The 15,768-nt window shown below is 44.3% G+C and overlaps 2 protein-coding genes across 8 annotated transcripts in view; one reads left to right on the top strand and one right to left on the bottom strand.

Moving 5' to 3' along the window:
* Nucleotides 1–15,768, bottom strand: part of CSGALNACT1 (chondroitin sulfate N-acetylgalactosaminyltransferase 1) — a 360,764-nt gene that overhangs the window by 273,998 nt on the left and 70,998 nt on the right. The window contains exon 1 of one of the 7 annotated variants that reach the window (XM_050801860.1): nucleotides 10,811–11,865. The exons of the other annotated variants lie outside the window; for them this stretch is intronic. The gene's annotated coding sequence lies outside the window, so the exon portion shown is untranslated. Of the gene's footprint in view, nucleotides 1–10,810; nucleotides 11,866–15,768 lie in introns of those variants that run through there. 7 annotated transcript variants of the gene reach the window in all.
* ATP6V1B2 (ATPase H+ transporting V1 subunit B2) overlaps nucleotides 2,677–15,768 on the top strand; it is a 531,364-nt gene continuing 518,272 nt past the window's right edge. Inside the window, exon 1 of the mRNA XM_050801866.1 lies at nucleotides 2,677–2,680. The gene's annotated coding sequence lies outside the window, so the exon portion shown is untranslated. The remainder of the gene's footprint in view (nucleotides 2,681–15,768) is intronic.

Genomic DNA, 15,768 nt, shown 5'->3' with positions numbered 1-15,768 from the left:
ATCAAGAGGTACATTTACATAGAATTTGGTACAAATAGTGTTAAGGCTCATGATATACTTGAGCTGCATAGGGCATCAATATCTTAAAGCAATGTGCTCAGATTCTTTTTCTCCCTCTCTGTCAAGGTTCCTGCCTCCCACACATGGCAATGTTTTCCATCAAGCTCACGGAACTTCTTCGGCTTTCCCATCTCTCCATCAGCTTCTCTGTATATCCAATACTCTATACATCAGAGGAGAACTCTTCCTTAGACGCCTAACACAACAGTGGGCACACAGAAGAACATGCAATACCCATTAGATTCATAAATGAAAAAAAATAATTGAGTATTCACAAAACACTCTGGCTTCCATACAGCCAGGGAGATGCTTGGCAATGTTTCTCTCCTACCTTTCACCGCAGGGAGTGAGTCATATCTCAGACATATTCAGCATCTCTGTAACAAGACTGCTAAGTAATCCCCTTAATGCCTTTAGGATGCTGGAAACCACCATTCAACCTGGACAGCTAAAGAATATTATTAACTACCTAATGTAAATGCTTAATAGCAGAAAACCCTTGCATTATTTTCCTTCTTTCCAGTCACTTATAGATGAACACTTATATAATGCCTTATACTGGAAACATAAATGAAAAGCATCTTTTTAATAGTTCATAAACCAACATTCCTAATTAAATTCCAACTGTAGCATTATTTAGCTGCTGCTCTTATCAAAAAGAAACTTATTTTTATACTGTCACATAAAGAGGAAAAAGCCTGAAAATGATTTGTAGAAAAGTTGGCAAACAAGAAAATACTGCCCTCCAGGAAAAAAAAAAAAAAGAAAAGAAAGAAAGAACAGGATACATCAGTTATTTATCACTTGCAGCTGGTTCAGTATGGGTTCATGCTACTGAGTGATAAGAGTTTCATTGTTTAGCCAATGGAAGCCTCTGAGTTGTAAGCAGTCTATCTCACTGCTTCTAAAAGTCTCAACATCCTCCTTCCAAGGCCCACTTTTCAGAGTTTGAAGTGAAATCAAAGAGCCATCTCAATTTCCTAATTTATAATGTAGCCTTAGAACAAGGGGCAGATGTCCTCTTACACACACCAGTAGTGAGAACACATACCCTGGGGTTACAATTGTCCTTTCTGGGAAGAACCCACATAGCCATTCATCCACTGCAGTAAAAATGGACTCCAATGCAAGGATCAAAGGGGATATGGGACTCAGAGCCTTCACTGGGTTTCCAGGTTTGAGTACTGGTGCTATGTAACTACTGCAGCTTCTCAACCAAGTTGGCTGTGCTTCAAAGGCACTGAAAGTGGAGAAGGTGAAGACTCTAGGAACAGCAATGATTGTTTCAACTTGCTCATGCTCAGGGCTTCAGATGCGTGTGACAGCTCTTTACTTTGTCATTCATGATCATGAGATTTGGTCACAGCAAGCAAAGATGGCAGGGATAATGAGACCACAAGATGGCAGGGATAATGAGACCAAAGTTGCTATGTACAACGTGCTCTCAGCTGGCTTCCACACTGTTACACACCACTGTTGTCTGTCTTCAAGATGCACCACAGGAGAAAAGAGTGAAAGTCACGTATATTTCCATCTGTGATTCCCATAGCTAACTTGAGAAATGATCTGCTGGGAACCAAGCAACCCAGTCCCAGTATGTAAGAGGTAGAAATGAATTCGTCTGCTTCCACTATGTGCTAATGTTCCATACCCCAAAGATGGGCATGTGGATGTCAACATCTTAGCACACTTGTTACCATACTAATTTCTGTAGCATTCTATTGAAAGAGTTTAAAACAAAATAGAAATTAATGCATCAAATTCCTTTTTGCAAAGAAGTACTTGTTTCTCTTTTGGTGCACTCAATAAATATTTATCAATCAATAAATATTTATTGAGTTCCTATCCTGTTCCAGGCACTCTTCTAGGCACCCAAAATACATTACGGAAAAGACAAATGCAGAGAGCTCGTCATCTAAGAGCTTAAGGGCAGAAGGCACACAGATATCTAAGAAGTCAGGTCTGGTTGGGCAGTGGCTCACGCCTGTAATCCCAACACTTTGGGAGGCCAAGGCAGGCAGATCACTTAAGGTCAGGACTTCAAGACCAGCCTGGCCAACATGGCAAAACCATGCCTTCACTAAAAATACAAAAAATAATTAGCCAGGTGTGGTGGTGGACACCTGTAGTCACAGCTACTCAGGAGGCTGAGGCAGGAGAATGGTTTGAACCTGGGAGGTGGAGGCTGCAGTGGGCCAAGATAGTGCCACTGCACTCCAGCCTGGGTCACAAAGTGTGACGCTGTCTCAAAAAAAAAAAAAAAAAAAATTTCGTAAGTGAGATCTGATGAATGCAGTGAATAATGCACAGTATGAGGGGGATCAAGAGGAATGGAGGTGGTATCTGAGCAGAGATCAGAAGATGAGTGACAGATAAGCCTGCAGATATCGGGGGGTAGAAGGAAGAAGGACAAAGACCCTGAGGCAGAAGAATGTCAGATTCAAAGGTGAAGATGACTGCAGGAGCTGGGTGGTTAGAGCCAGAGGAGGGAGAAGAGCAGTGGGAAAAGGCAGGAATGGGAGTAGGGAGAGATGACCCTGCCATCTGAGAAGTCACTCCAGGGCCCGAGCCTTTATCTGCAGTGGAATAGGTAAGCAGTGATTGGTGGAGGGCAGGGGGGTGAAATAAAGCTTGACACAATCTAACTTACCACGAGGTGAAGAATAGACTGAAGGGAAGTAATTGGGAGCAGGGAGGGCAGTTAGGAGGCAGTCATGGCTCTGTATGTGAGAAATGATCTCCTGGAAACAGGAAGAAGTTGTCTTGTTGTCAGTGTATTTTGGAAAAAGAAAATCACAGTTAGCTAATGGCTTGGATTTGGGTATGAGAATGAGAGGGGTCTTGGATGAATGCAGAGTTTCTGGCCTGAGCAATGGAAGGAGGGCATTGCCCATCTTGAAGCAGGGGAAGACCAAGGGAGGAGGTCAAGAATCCAGTTTAGACTCCAAGTTGAGATGCCCAATTGACATCTAGATGAAGATACTGACTTCCGGGAAGAAATTCAGGCAAGAAATACAAGTCTGGTGAGAGGTCCAGGCAACAGAGATAAATCTGAGAGTTGCCAGCAGGGTATTTAAAGTCATGGAACTATCATGATAAGTGCCCAGGACAGCCATTCTTCCTCTGATTACAACTAGAAATTCTCAAAATACAAACAGCAACTACCTGAGAACTAGGAAAACAAAGCAAAACAAAGGCAGATAGTAGAGATGAGTCAAACGTTGGCAAAGTCACCTACAAAGGGGTTAATTTCATTCCCCCACTTTCCCTGCTCCTACTTCTCTAACGGCTTTGCCCCAAGGGTGGGCACCAGTCACAGAGGCCCACAGTCAGATAAATCTTACAGAAACCGAAGAGGAAAAGGGATTCTTATGAATCAGAAAATGAGTGGAACCACAGAGAGGAGTTAGAGAGACAGATCCTCTAATTCTTCTCACCCCCATCCCTGCCCCCCACCCCGAGACGGAGCCTCCTCTGTCACCCAGGCTGGAGTGAGTGCAGTGACGATCTCGGCTCAATACAACCTCCACCTCCCAGGCTGAAGTGATTCTCCTGCCTCAGCCTCCTGAGTAGCTGGGATTACAGGTGCACACTCCCATGCCAGCTAATTTTTGTATTTTTAGTAGAGACAGGTTTCACCACGTTGGCCAGGCTGGTCTCGAACTCCTGACATCATGATCCACCCACCTCTGCCTCCCAAAGGGCTAAGATTACAAGCATGAGCCACCATGCCCTGCCCCATATTTCTATATATGAACCCCCACCCCACTCTCCCCAAGGACTCAGTTTCATCCAAGTTGCTCGCCAGGTGGGCAAGACACATTCAAAGTGATACAGCAGAGACCTGAGGACTGAACCAAGATTCACACCAGGGCCTAAAACTCAGAGTAATCCCTGGTGATACAAGTTCAGACAGACCCAAAGTGGAAAGCCAGGGCTTTACAAATGTCAACTCACACTGGAGCCATCACCCACAGAGAACGAGAAATAACTACTTGCAGCCTGAACCTAACCACAGTGGATGGTGGTTGTCTCATTTAAAAAAAAAAAAAAAAAAAAAAAAAAAAACTCCCAGATTACAAAATGACGCAGAGCTTACACAAGATAACATTCACAATGTTCAGGACAATGCACAATTACTTAAGGTATAAATAACTAGAGAAATGTCGCCAGTTTCCAACGGAAAAGACAATCAACAGATGCCAACTCCAATATGACCCAGATGTTAGAATTATCAAGCAAAGGCTTTAGAGCAGCTATTTTAGCTATGTTCCATAAGGCAAATGCTCTTGAAATAAATGGAAAGCTGGGCATTCGTGGCAGGGAAATAGGAACTATAAAAAAGAACCCAATGGAAATTATAGAACTGAAAACCAGAATATCTGAAATCCAAAATTCACAGAATTGTCTTGTAGCAGAATGGAGAAAACAGTCAAGAAAAGTCAGTACTTGAACATCAACAGAAATCACTCTATCTGAAGAACAAGGCATAAAGACTCAAAGGTTATAGTAAATTCAGCCTCAGTAACTTGTGGAGCAATATCAAAAGATGTAATACATGCTGTGTAATGTAAGAAACAACAGAGGAAGAAATAAAGACCAAAAACAAACATTTGCAGAAACAGTCATGGAACTTGGTGAGAACACCTGTAAATTAAGCAAGAGGAGGAAAGAAAAGCCCCAGCAACTGAGCAAGTGCTGTCTACTGTTTAGACATTGGCAAGAGGAAGAGAAACCATCAACCCAGACAGGATTGGAAGGATCTTTCAGGAAGACAACTGGGAGGCTCGGTACTAGAACCAAAGAAAGAAAATCAAGAAGAAAGGAGTGAGCCATCATGTCCAACGCTACTGATAAATCAAGTCCCATTAGAACCGAGAGCAACCAACCATTGGGTTTGACAATAAAGAGTTATTAGTAGCATTGACAAGACCAGTCTGGTAGAGGACTAGAGACAAAAGTCAAACTAGAGAGGATCAAGAAAGGAAAGGAGAGGGAGTGTAGAAAATTATTTCAGTAAAAGGGAAGAGAGAATGGAACAGAAACTAAACAGAGGTGGGTTTGAGAATGCTTTTTTCTTTTCTCCTGAGACAGAGTCTCACTGTCACCCAGGATGGAATGCAGTGTTATGATCTCTACTCACTGCAACCTTGACTTTTCAGGCTCCAGTGATCCTCCCACCTCAGTCTCCTGAGTAGCTGGGACTACAGGCATGCACCACCATGCCTGGCTAATTTTTTATATTTTTTGTAGAGATGGGGTTTTGCCATGTTGGCCAGGCTGGTCTTGAACTCCTGACCTCAAGTGATCCTCCCACCTTGGCTTCCTAAAGTGCTGGGATTACAGGTGTGAGCCACCACGCCCAGCTGAGAGTGCATTTTGTAAGATGAAAGATACCTCTGTATGCTGATGAGATGATACAGTAGAAAAGAAAAACTAATGGTACCAGGACAGATGGACCAACATGAGAGCCACAACCTTGAGTAAGTGAGAAGGACAGGAGCTAGCACACAAAAAGGGCAGGCCTTTGGCATGTGTAGCACTGGAGTATGCACATTTTAGCTAGAAGGAAATCAGTCTATCAGTTCAGATGTGGATAGGTTTGTAAATTTAGTATTGAATGCAAATACTGTCTTCACAATGTTTGTTTGTTTTGTTTTGTTTTGTTTTTGAGACGAGTCTCGCTCTATAGCCCAGGCTGGAGTGGCTGGATCTCAGCTCACTGCAAGCTCCGCCTCGCGGGTTCTCGCCATTCTCCTGCCTCAGCCTCCTGAGTAGCTGGGACTACAGGCGCCCCCCACCTCGCCCGGCTAGTTTTTTGTATTTTTTAGTAGAGACGGGGTTTCACCGTGTTAGCCAGGATGGTCTCGATCTCCTGACCTCGTGATCCACCCGTCTCGGCCTCCCAAAGTGCTGGGATTACAGGCTTGAGCCACCGTGCCCGGCCCCACAATGTTTTTACTTCAGTGAAGTAAGAAGCCAGGTCACCAGCTGATATTAAGGAAAAGTGAGATGTTGAAGGTTGAGGAGAAAGGAAAAGTCACTGTGAAAAGCCACAGGGTTTCCGGACTACTAGGGAAATGGGTAATGCAGAAATTCAGCAGTATAGGTAGGATTCCTTTTAGGGAACGTTGAAGGTCACAGATGACTTCCATTTTCAAATTGTCTGAAAAACAATTAGAAGACTGTTTTTCAATAAAACAATTACTGGCCAACATAGTGAAACCCCAACTCTACTAAAATACAAAAAATTAGCTGGGTGTGGTGGCGGGCACCTGTAATCCCAGCTACTTGGGAGGCTGACGTGGGAGAATCGCTTGAGCCCAGGAGGCAGAAGTTGCAGTGAGCAGAATCGTGCCACTGCGTTCTAGCCTAGGCCACCCTGAGACTCTTATCTCCAAAATAAAAATGCATGTGATAAAATGATTACCCCACTAAATGCTACTTAGTCATACTATAAATACATTTCCTAAATCATTTCCTCAGGGACTAATCCCAAGTTTTAGGGAATCACTACTAACCTTAACATCCAGCATTCCAGGGCAAAAAGGCCTAACAAGAGGTATGGAGATGTCTCTGCATAGAGACCCCTTTAGAATTAGTGTGTAATACTGAAACCTAACCAACAGGCCAAGTCTTCAGATTGGGACTCCAGACTGAGAATTCTTCAAATAACCAATGACAGAGTACAAAAAAGATTCCAGGAAAATCAGGAAGGGTAACTATTACAGAAAACTCGGGCTCATTTTGTCCTCATAGCTAAGCAATTACTGATTGCCTTTGACGTAAATGCAAGTCAGGCACGTGATAGGAAATGTAAATAGGCTCCAGGAATGTCCCTGTGTCCCCAGCTCATTAAGCAGAGAAGAAAGTCCAAGACAAACGGTGTAAAGGGAAATGTCAACAATAAAGTCATCACTGGTGGGACCTCAAGGCAGCAGAGAGGAATCACAACTAGATCCTGCAATATAACAAATCAAAATCTTAGGAATCTTTTTTACAAAGCAGAAATTCTATATGTTTTGACCCATGAAGGGGAGAGCTTCAGCATACGAAACAGATCCCTCTGGAGTAATCGGAAGTATGTCCAAATGAGGGAGGAGGCATCCAAAAGGACAGGAAGACCCGGTAAGTGACACCAATCAGGGAAGACCAGAAAGCCCTCATTATAATGACAATAACTACAACAATAATAGAAACCAATACAATTAGTGGTTACTCACTAACGGCCATCCCCTGTGCTGGGAGCTAGACTGTCTCCTCTCACATCAAGTAATCCTGACATAAAGATTAAGTAGGAGGTATCATTATCCCTATTCTGTGGATAAGGAAACAATCTTACAAACATTATGCAATCAATACTGTAGAAAATTTTCATAACGTCTTGAAAAACTTTCATAATTATTCTATGTACAGGAACTCTTCTTAAAGGTAAGGAAATTCAAGACAGCAGCAAAGCTGTAAGAAACTTCCTCTCGGGTGCGGTGGCTCACACCTGTAATCCCAGCACTTTGGGAGGCCGAGGCACGTGGATCGCTTGATCTCAGGAGTTCGAGGCCAGCCTGGGCAACATGGTAAAACCCCATCTCTACAAACAAAATACAAAAATCAGTGGGGTGTGGTGATGTGCACCTGTAGTCCTAGCTACTTCGGAGGCTGAGATGGGAGAACTGGCTTGAGCTCAGGGAGGTCGAGGCTACAATGAGCCATGATTGTGCCACTGTACTCCAGCCTGGGCAACAGAGGGAGATCCCACCTCAAAACACACACACACACACACACACACACACAAAATAAAGAATTCCAACAATTTAACCCATATACAGATCAATCTCATTTTAAGGTACTGAAACAGGATGCTGACAATGCTGATCAAATACCCCTGTAGCCACCTTTAGAAAGCTAGGATACTCTCTATTCTTCAAATAGCCTTTCATTCTGTGCACACAGGAAGGTCCAAGCACCACCTGCTGTGACTCAAGGCAGTCATGTGCCATCAGTATGTGCCAGCTACCCACAAACAGGTGCAGGTGCCCAAACTCCTTGGGTTATGAAAACGCCACTCTTAGGTTCTGACGTACAAGAGGTTGGAAGAGGAAGCCCGAGTCCCGGAAAGACTTTACCTTTGGCTTTACAGAAATAACTTCGCACTCTCTGATCTCAATTTCCTACGCTGTAAAAACGAGGAATGTGCACTCAATTCATAGACCTTCCGAGCTGGAAGGGGACCTACATCCCGGCTTAGAGTAGATTCAATTCATTTACAGGTTCTCATGGACACAGCACCCTTCCAGTGGCAGAATTCTAAAAATAGCCACAACAAACTTTAGTTTTGAAAGTTTACTTACAAATTAGTTGCTTGAAATTGGAAATACACTTCCCCACAGGAATAATGTTATTATAGATTTCTATGTCAACCTCCAAAAGCCTATTTCACTTGTAAACTACCTAAATATAGTATACTTGGCCCCCTGTATCCATGGGCTCTCCATCCATGGACTCAACCACAGATCAAAAATATTTGGAAAAATAAAAATTAAAAATAGTGCAAATATAGGCCTGGAATGGTGGCTCATGTCTGTAATCCCAGCACGCTGGAAGGCTGAGGCAGGTGGATGACTTGAGGTCAGGAGTTCCAGACCAGCTTGGCCAACATGGCAAAACCCTGTCTGTACTAAAAATACAACTAGCCAGGTGTGGTGGCATGTGCCTGTAATCCCAGCGACCTGGGAGACTGACGCAAGAGAATCACATGAACCCAGGAGGTAGAGGTTGCAGTCAGCAGAGATCATACCACTGCACTCCAGCCTGGGCAACAAAGCAAGAATCTATACCCTGCTCCCCCATCCCCCAAAAAAGAGAGGATAGTGCAAATTTAAAATATAGTATAACAACTATTTACATAGCTCTTACAGTGTATTAGGTATTACAAGTAATCTAAGAGACGATTTAAAGTAGTCATGTGTCACCGAACTACTGTGATACGGTCTGAGAAATGTGTCATTATGCAATTTCATCACTGTGTGATCAGAAAGCACTCACACAAACCTACGTGGTATTCGATTTTTATTTATGTATATTTTGTCATGTGGAAAAATATCATTCCAGCACCATTACTGAATATCAACCATTCTTCCTACTTGATCTGCAACTCCACTCTCTAGAGCCATGTCAGGTTTCTATGCATGCCCCATTATCTTATGGGACCACAGCCTTGTGTATATGGTCCATTGTTGATGAAAACTGCTATTTCATTGTTGATGAAAACTGTATAGACTGTACACAAGAGGACATGTGTAGGTTACATGCAAATACTACTCCACGTTATATGAGGGACTTGAGCATCCAGATTTCAGTATTCACAAAACTCCTGGAACCAATCCCCTGATGATACGAAGGGACGACCTTACTCCTATAACAGCGTCCTAGCAGCTCATTGGATGCTGGGAAAGCACGTCCCACCTCCCTGCAAAGCCCCCACTGCCCCTGCCAAGCCACCGAGACCAAGCAGTGGGAAGAAATTCACAGCAAGGAAAGGAACCTAAAGTAAGAATGGAAACAGTATTCCTGCCTTCTGGACAGGAATTGAATGGGTCCAAGAGGTTGAGGCAAAGAATGAGAAGCAGACCAGCAGATCCACAAAAGCAGCGGGAGAGAGAGGCAATGGGGAAATGGTGCATCTGTCCTTTGTGCCCCCAACCCCATTGCTGGCTCCATCACAGCAGACTTCTGTCACCACCAGCACAACATTAAAAGAACTGGGGACCTAGGGACCTGGGAGGAGAGGTCAGAGCAGGTTTAAGACAAGTCTCCTGGGTCTGCATCAGCTAAGTGGTACATCTGCAGGCCTACTGCCCAAATCCAGAAGTAACAAATGGACGTTTCTAAAACCATCATTTGGTATGTCCAAGGGTTCCTACGCTTGAAGTGCCTAACCTCTGCCCTTCCAGCACCTCATCTGGCCTGGATGTGGCTCCAAGTTCCCACTAGCTTCCTCAACTCCTCCCGTCTCTGTCCCCTGCCCTGGGAATGTCAGGCTGAGCCAGAGTCTGGGCCCATGCCCTGGGCACCATGCTCAGAAGGCACTGCTCACCTTCTCTAGCCACATCATGTCATGAGGCGGAGTTCACAGGGCCCCCAAGACATGCTCACCTGGACACCACCCCACCTTCTGGGTCACACTCAGATCTCCCTGGGGCCTTCTGCTTTACCTGTCCGCGTCCATTTTCTGAAAGGTGAAGCACTTCACCAGTCTGCACAGGAGAAGTTGTCTGCAGGGGTGTAGACAGACTTGGGACCTGTGGCCAGGGATGTCTACCCCTACCGTAGAAAGATTTTGGCAAAGAAACTGGAGGAGTGTGAGAATTCTACATAGGAGTCTGGCTTCCAGGCTGTTGGGAAGGTTGTGTTTATTTACCAAGATGGCAGCACAGGACCTGATTTTGAGAGATCTTGAGTTAGAACTTGGAAACAGCTACTTAGACACATGGAATGTGAGCCTCTGTTTGTACTCCTGCCCCCGATCCAGCAAGTGTTAGGAGCGGGCCTGTCTCTCCTCTCCCTGCTTTGGGCCACTAGGCAATGTGCCCAGAAGGTCTAATCAGAGTGTTTGCTAATGAGTTCGCAAGCTCACTGACTTCCCTTCCCAGGGCTCTTCTTAATTAGAAATAAAACAGCTCCCAGCACTCCCCAAACAGAAAGTTCCCGCAAATTTCACACCCAATAAAGGCAACTTGCCTCTGCCACTCACCCACACACGAGATCAAAAAGAGGACGCCTGTCGTCACCCCTGCCCAGCGACTTAGGGTCTTTCCCGGTCTTTGTTTTCAGTACTCTACTCCCACGGTTTCCACCTAAGGAGAGCACTCACTGATGTACACTGGGACTTCAGAGCCCACAGATTGTGTAAAATATTCAGGAAACAACAGTCAAAGCCACAAGGAAGGCACTGACGCAAGTCTTGGGTTACTCACCTCTGTGTGATCTGGGGCCACACCACCGCACAGCCTGAGCAAGGCTGCGGATCCCGGGACAAGCCCGTCTGCCAAAGTTTGAGGTCTGGTTTTAAGCAGCCCTTCCGGCCAGCACAGATAACACTATTCTTTTCTGCATTCAGGGCCACTACACTGCAGTCAGCAGCCCTCATCAGTCCAACCGCAGACCACTGTCAAGCAACCCCATGACCATTTGTGAAATCCCAAGCACCTATGCTTATCCATTGCTAGTTCAGTTTGCTGCATTCCTTCATACACTGAAGAGCAGGTAGAACGAGTTCACCCTGAATACACCATCCCTTTAAATGACCCTGGGGACCGTGATTTGCCACTGCCAGACAGGATGGACAGGGGAACAGATAGGCAGCTATGTGCGATCACAGGACATGATGGAATGAAATGTCAGATCAGGGATAGGATTTGATCTGTGCTGCAGTTGAATCTGTGCTACAGAATTCACACTTGGTCAGCCTTTTCCACGATGTGTAAAATTCTACAAGGTCTGTGCGGCGTCACCTTTACTCTGCTTTGCTCAGCCACGATCCCTGTGATTGGGAAGCCCGCCCGTCGCCACATGACCCTTGCCACTTCCCACAGCCTGGAGGCCAGTTGTCACGGCGTTTTATCAGGATCTTGGTCATCAGAAAAGACTCTAAAAATGGGTTTCAGAAAGTATAAGCAAGGTAATAAAGCTCTGAAAATTGAAAAACCATTAGAATTACTAAGCGTTTGGTAAGGTGTCAAGTTCTAGGCGGAGCTTGCAGTGAGCTGAGATCCGGCCACTGTACTCCAGCCCGGGTGACAGAGCGAGACTCCGTCTCAAAAAAAAAAAAAAAAAAAAAAAAAAAAAAAAAAAAAAGCCTTTCTACACACCAACAGCAGCCAGTTAGAAAAGATGGTGGAAGAGGGCTCTACAGTCCCTTTTGTAACAGATATTAAAAATAACTACCTAGAACTGATTAAAAATTTGCCAAAAACACATAAAAACATACCAAGCACATGAAAGGAAAATGGAATAGACAGACCATACACCTGGAAAGCAATTTATTATATAGATCTGGAGTCTTTCAAAATTAATCTAAAATGAATATTACTCTAATTAAGTCCCAAAAGGCTTTTTTCTACAGCTTGGCAAAAAATGATTCTTAAGCTTTCATAGAGTAATAAACATAAGAAAAGTCAAGGAAGTATTTTTTTTTTTTTAAGGAAAAGCTTTTGAGGGAAAGATGGTAATACCACATTCTACCAAATATGAAAATACATAGTAAGGCCAGGCGTGGTGGCTCACGCCTGTAATCCCAGCACTTTAGGAAGCCGAGTCAAGTGGATCACCTGAGGTCAGGAGTTCAAAACCAACATCCACAACATGGTGAAACCGCATCTGTACCAAAAATATAAAAATTAGCCAGGTATGGTGGTGCATGCCTTCAATTCCAGCCACGAGGGAGGCTGAGGCGGGAGAATTGCGTGAGCCTGGGAGGCGGAGATTGCACTGAGCAGAGATAGTGCCATTGCACTCTAGTCCAGCCAAGAGAACTTGACTCCATCTCAAAAAAATAAAAAAAATACATAATAAAGCTCAATGATTCAGTAATAACCTAGCAACAGATAGGCAGATCAATGCAAGAGAACAGAAAATCCTGAAACAGATCTAAGAATAAATAATTTAATATATGGTAAAGGTGGCATTTTGAATCAATGGGAAAAGGTACATTCATTGACTAAGGTATCGAAGCAATGGGTTAAGATTTGTAAAATAATTGTATCTCTGCTCCAAAACATTCACCAAATGAGACTGCAGACCTAATAAAAATAAACATCAGATTATGAGAATAAAATACCAGTATTTATAGTATCTTGTAGTGGGATAGGAATTGTCTCACTCCTGCTGGGGTAACTCCCCATAACACCAGGGCTCTCAGTTCCAAAGAGAAAAACTAAAGAGATGCCTCCTCCCCTCCCCACTCCCCTGGGACCCAGGGTTTGCTCCCTGAAGGTATCCAGCCACCCTACCTCCCACTCTTCCTGGGAGGTTGAAGAAGCTTAAACAGCAGGGCCCCTCCCTGTACTGCCCCTGGGAATGCAGAGTTCTGGAGAGGGAGGAAAAGCCAGGTTCGGATCAGGAAGCCTCTCCATGTAAGCCTTTCTGGCCAACTGACTGAAAAGAGTTCAGAAGAAAAAAAGAACCTGAATCTCCAAAGTGTCAGTCATTTGTTCACTTTTCTCATTCTAAGTAAATATTTACTTTGGCACCTAATTTCATATCCATGTTATATGCTTTCTTTTAAAAAAAAAAACTGTCAATTTCAAGCTCCTCAAAACCTGGATCCATCCCTGTTCCCACACTATCTGCTTTAACAGTGCCCACAGATTCTGCCGTCAATCTCTCTTGCTAAGTTCTCATTAAATAACTATACATTTGTAACAGGTGCATTTATGACTACGGTAAATAGTACAAACTTCAAAATTTGAACTTGGGACAGCATGATGAGATCAGGTATGCAAAAATGCTAAGAACAGTACTGAATACATGGCAATAAAAACTAACAGAAAGAAGGCATGAACAAATATGTTAAAGTGCTTATTCCCAGTTGGCAAGATAATGGGAGTCTTTTCTTCACTTCTTATTTCTATTTTCTAACTTACCAGCAATGAGCACATAAGGCAGGTATGTCCCTTCAGCCCAGGAGTTTGACACCACTCTGGGCAACATGGCAAAACCCTGTCTCTACGAAAATGAGCTGGGTGGGGTGGCATGTGCCTGCAGTCCCAGCTAATCAGGAGGATGAGATGAGAGGATTGCTAGAGGCTGCACTGAGTCACGATTTCAACACCGCACTCCAGCCTGGGAGACAGAGCATGACCCTGCCTCGAAGACAAGACAAGAAACAAATAAAACAAAAAAATTATTTGAGGATGCTCCTAATTAGCATTAACTAGTTTTTAAATTAGTGTTACATGGTTCTTTAAAAGGAACAGTTTCAAAGTACAGTGCCCTGAACCATCAACTTTAATATGATTTTGAGAGCTGGGTTCTCATGCTGTTATGGGCTGAAGGTGCCCCTGATGGATTCAGACGAGATGGAAGGATGGTCCCTCCCTCAGTACAGATCCTGCTTCTAGGTCATCATTCATTTTCTGACTCTGGCAGGCAGGTATTTCAAGGAACGGCATTTTGCCACCAGGCTAACCTCGACATACCAACGAGAAGGAGTGCGTAGAGATGGTTTCGGAGTCAGGAGGCTTGAGTTAAAATTCTGCTTCTGCTAGTTAACAGCCATACAACCTCGGGCAAATGACTTGACTTCATTGAGGCCATCCGATCACCTTGTAAAACTTGGGTAGTGCTATCCACCCACACTCATGTATGGCAACAATCGCATACACACACACTCTTGGTGGACCGTGACGTGTTCCTCAAGCAGGAAGATTACAGCGATAGCTGCCCTTACAGAAATGACTACACGGACCAGTCAAGAACACAATTAATTCTTTTTCTCCAGTGAATCGACCTTGGCTGATGGAGATGTAACTTCAGGGTTCTGCTTTGCTCTCCAGCCAGGGGACTGACAAGGACACGCCAAAAGCAGAGCCATAGAGTCAGAAACAAATGGTCATGCAGGGGACACACAGGGTGGTCTCCGTGTCAGCCAGGATTCTTGATAACAAGGGATGGACTCAACATTTACCAACGTAGAAAACACTAGAAGAATAGCAAAAACTCACTCTTACTTTATCCACAGGAGACAGCATTCAGGGGGTTCAAGGAAACCCACCAGGTCTCAGGAGCAACAGGAGTCTTGCTGCCACAGCCACCAACACAGTCTAACAGGCTTTCCTCTTTGCACTGCTCACTTCAGGTTCAAAGTTCCAGGGAAATGCACCCAGCTGGCTGTCCTGGGAGGTATGTCTGTGCCTAGCCAGAGCCAATACCTGCCTCCCACCAAGACTACCCATAAAAGGCAAGTCCCAGGAACTGAAATAATAGCAAACCAAAAACAAACTCCACTGTGCATAAACATTGGCCGCATAGAACTTCAATTCCTCGGCAGACTGGAGCTTTTCACCACTTCTCCCTTGTGCCTAGATAGGATAAAAGAACACAAGCTGGACAGGGAGGGAACATTCAGAAATTTAACAACCTCAGAAGGGAACATTCAAAAATATAACAACCCCAGAGATGGATACCATCCACCCTGTAACTGCCCTGGGAAAGTAACAGGCGATGTCACGGAGTCATCACGGTTGCCGGACTAGAGATAGGACTTCCGGCGAGTCACATCTCTCTCCCTTCTCTGACTCCATGGCCAACAGTTTAACAACGTCTCCCTCTCAAACTTGGCACAGAGCTTTCCATCAGGACAAAATCGTACAGAATACAAAAGCCCATATGCTAGGAAACGCAAGCAACAGAGATCTGTTTTTCAAAATGCCCTATATAACTTCAATGTTATGATTGCGGTTTGGATCTATTCACAGTCTTGAGGCCTGTTTGCATTAAGAACTGCAAAAAAAAGTGCACAGTATGACAGTGTATTTGTGATATTTGTTCTACCAGAATGCAGTCAATACATCATTGAGGCCTCAAAACCACCAATAAGCTTTTACTCTAGTTGGGTATCCTACCCAACCTCTGACAGATTCCTCAGCAAGACATTTAACAATCAATCTCTATCTATGATCACTTAAACAGACACACTTCCTCTGCTAGGTA

This window comes from Macaca thibetana, chromosome 8 (assembly GCF_024542745.1).
Source record: "Macaca thibetana thibetana isolate TM-01 chromosome 8, ASM2454274v1, whole genome shotgun sequence".
In the NCBI taxonomy this organism is placed as follows: domain Eukaryota; kingdom Metazoa; phylum Chordata; class Mammalia; order Primates; family Cercopithecidae; genus Macaca; species Macaca thibetana.
The sequence above is the reverse complement of the archived record's forward strand: the minus strand, read 5'-3'. Positions and strand labels throughout refer to the sequence as shown.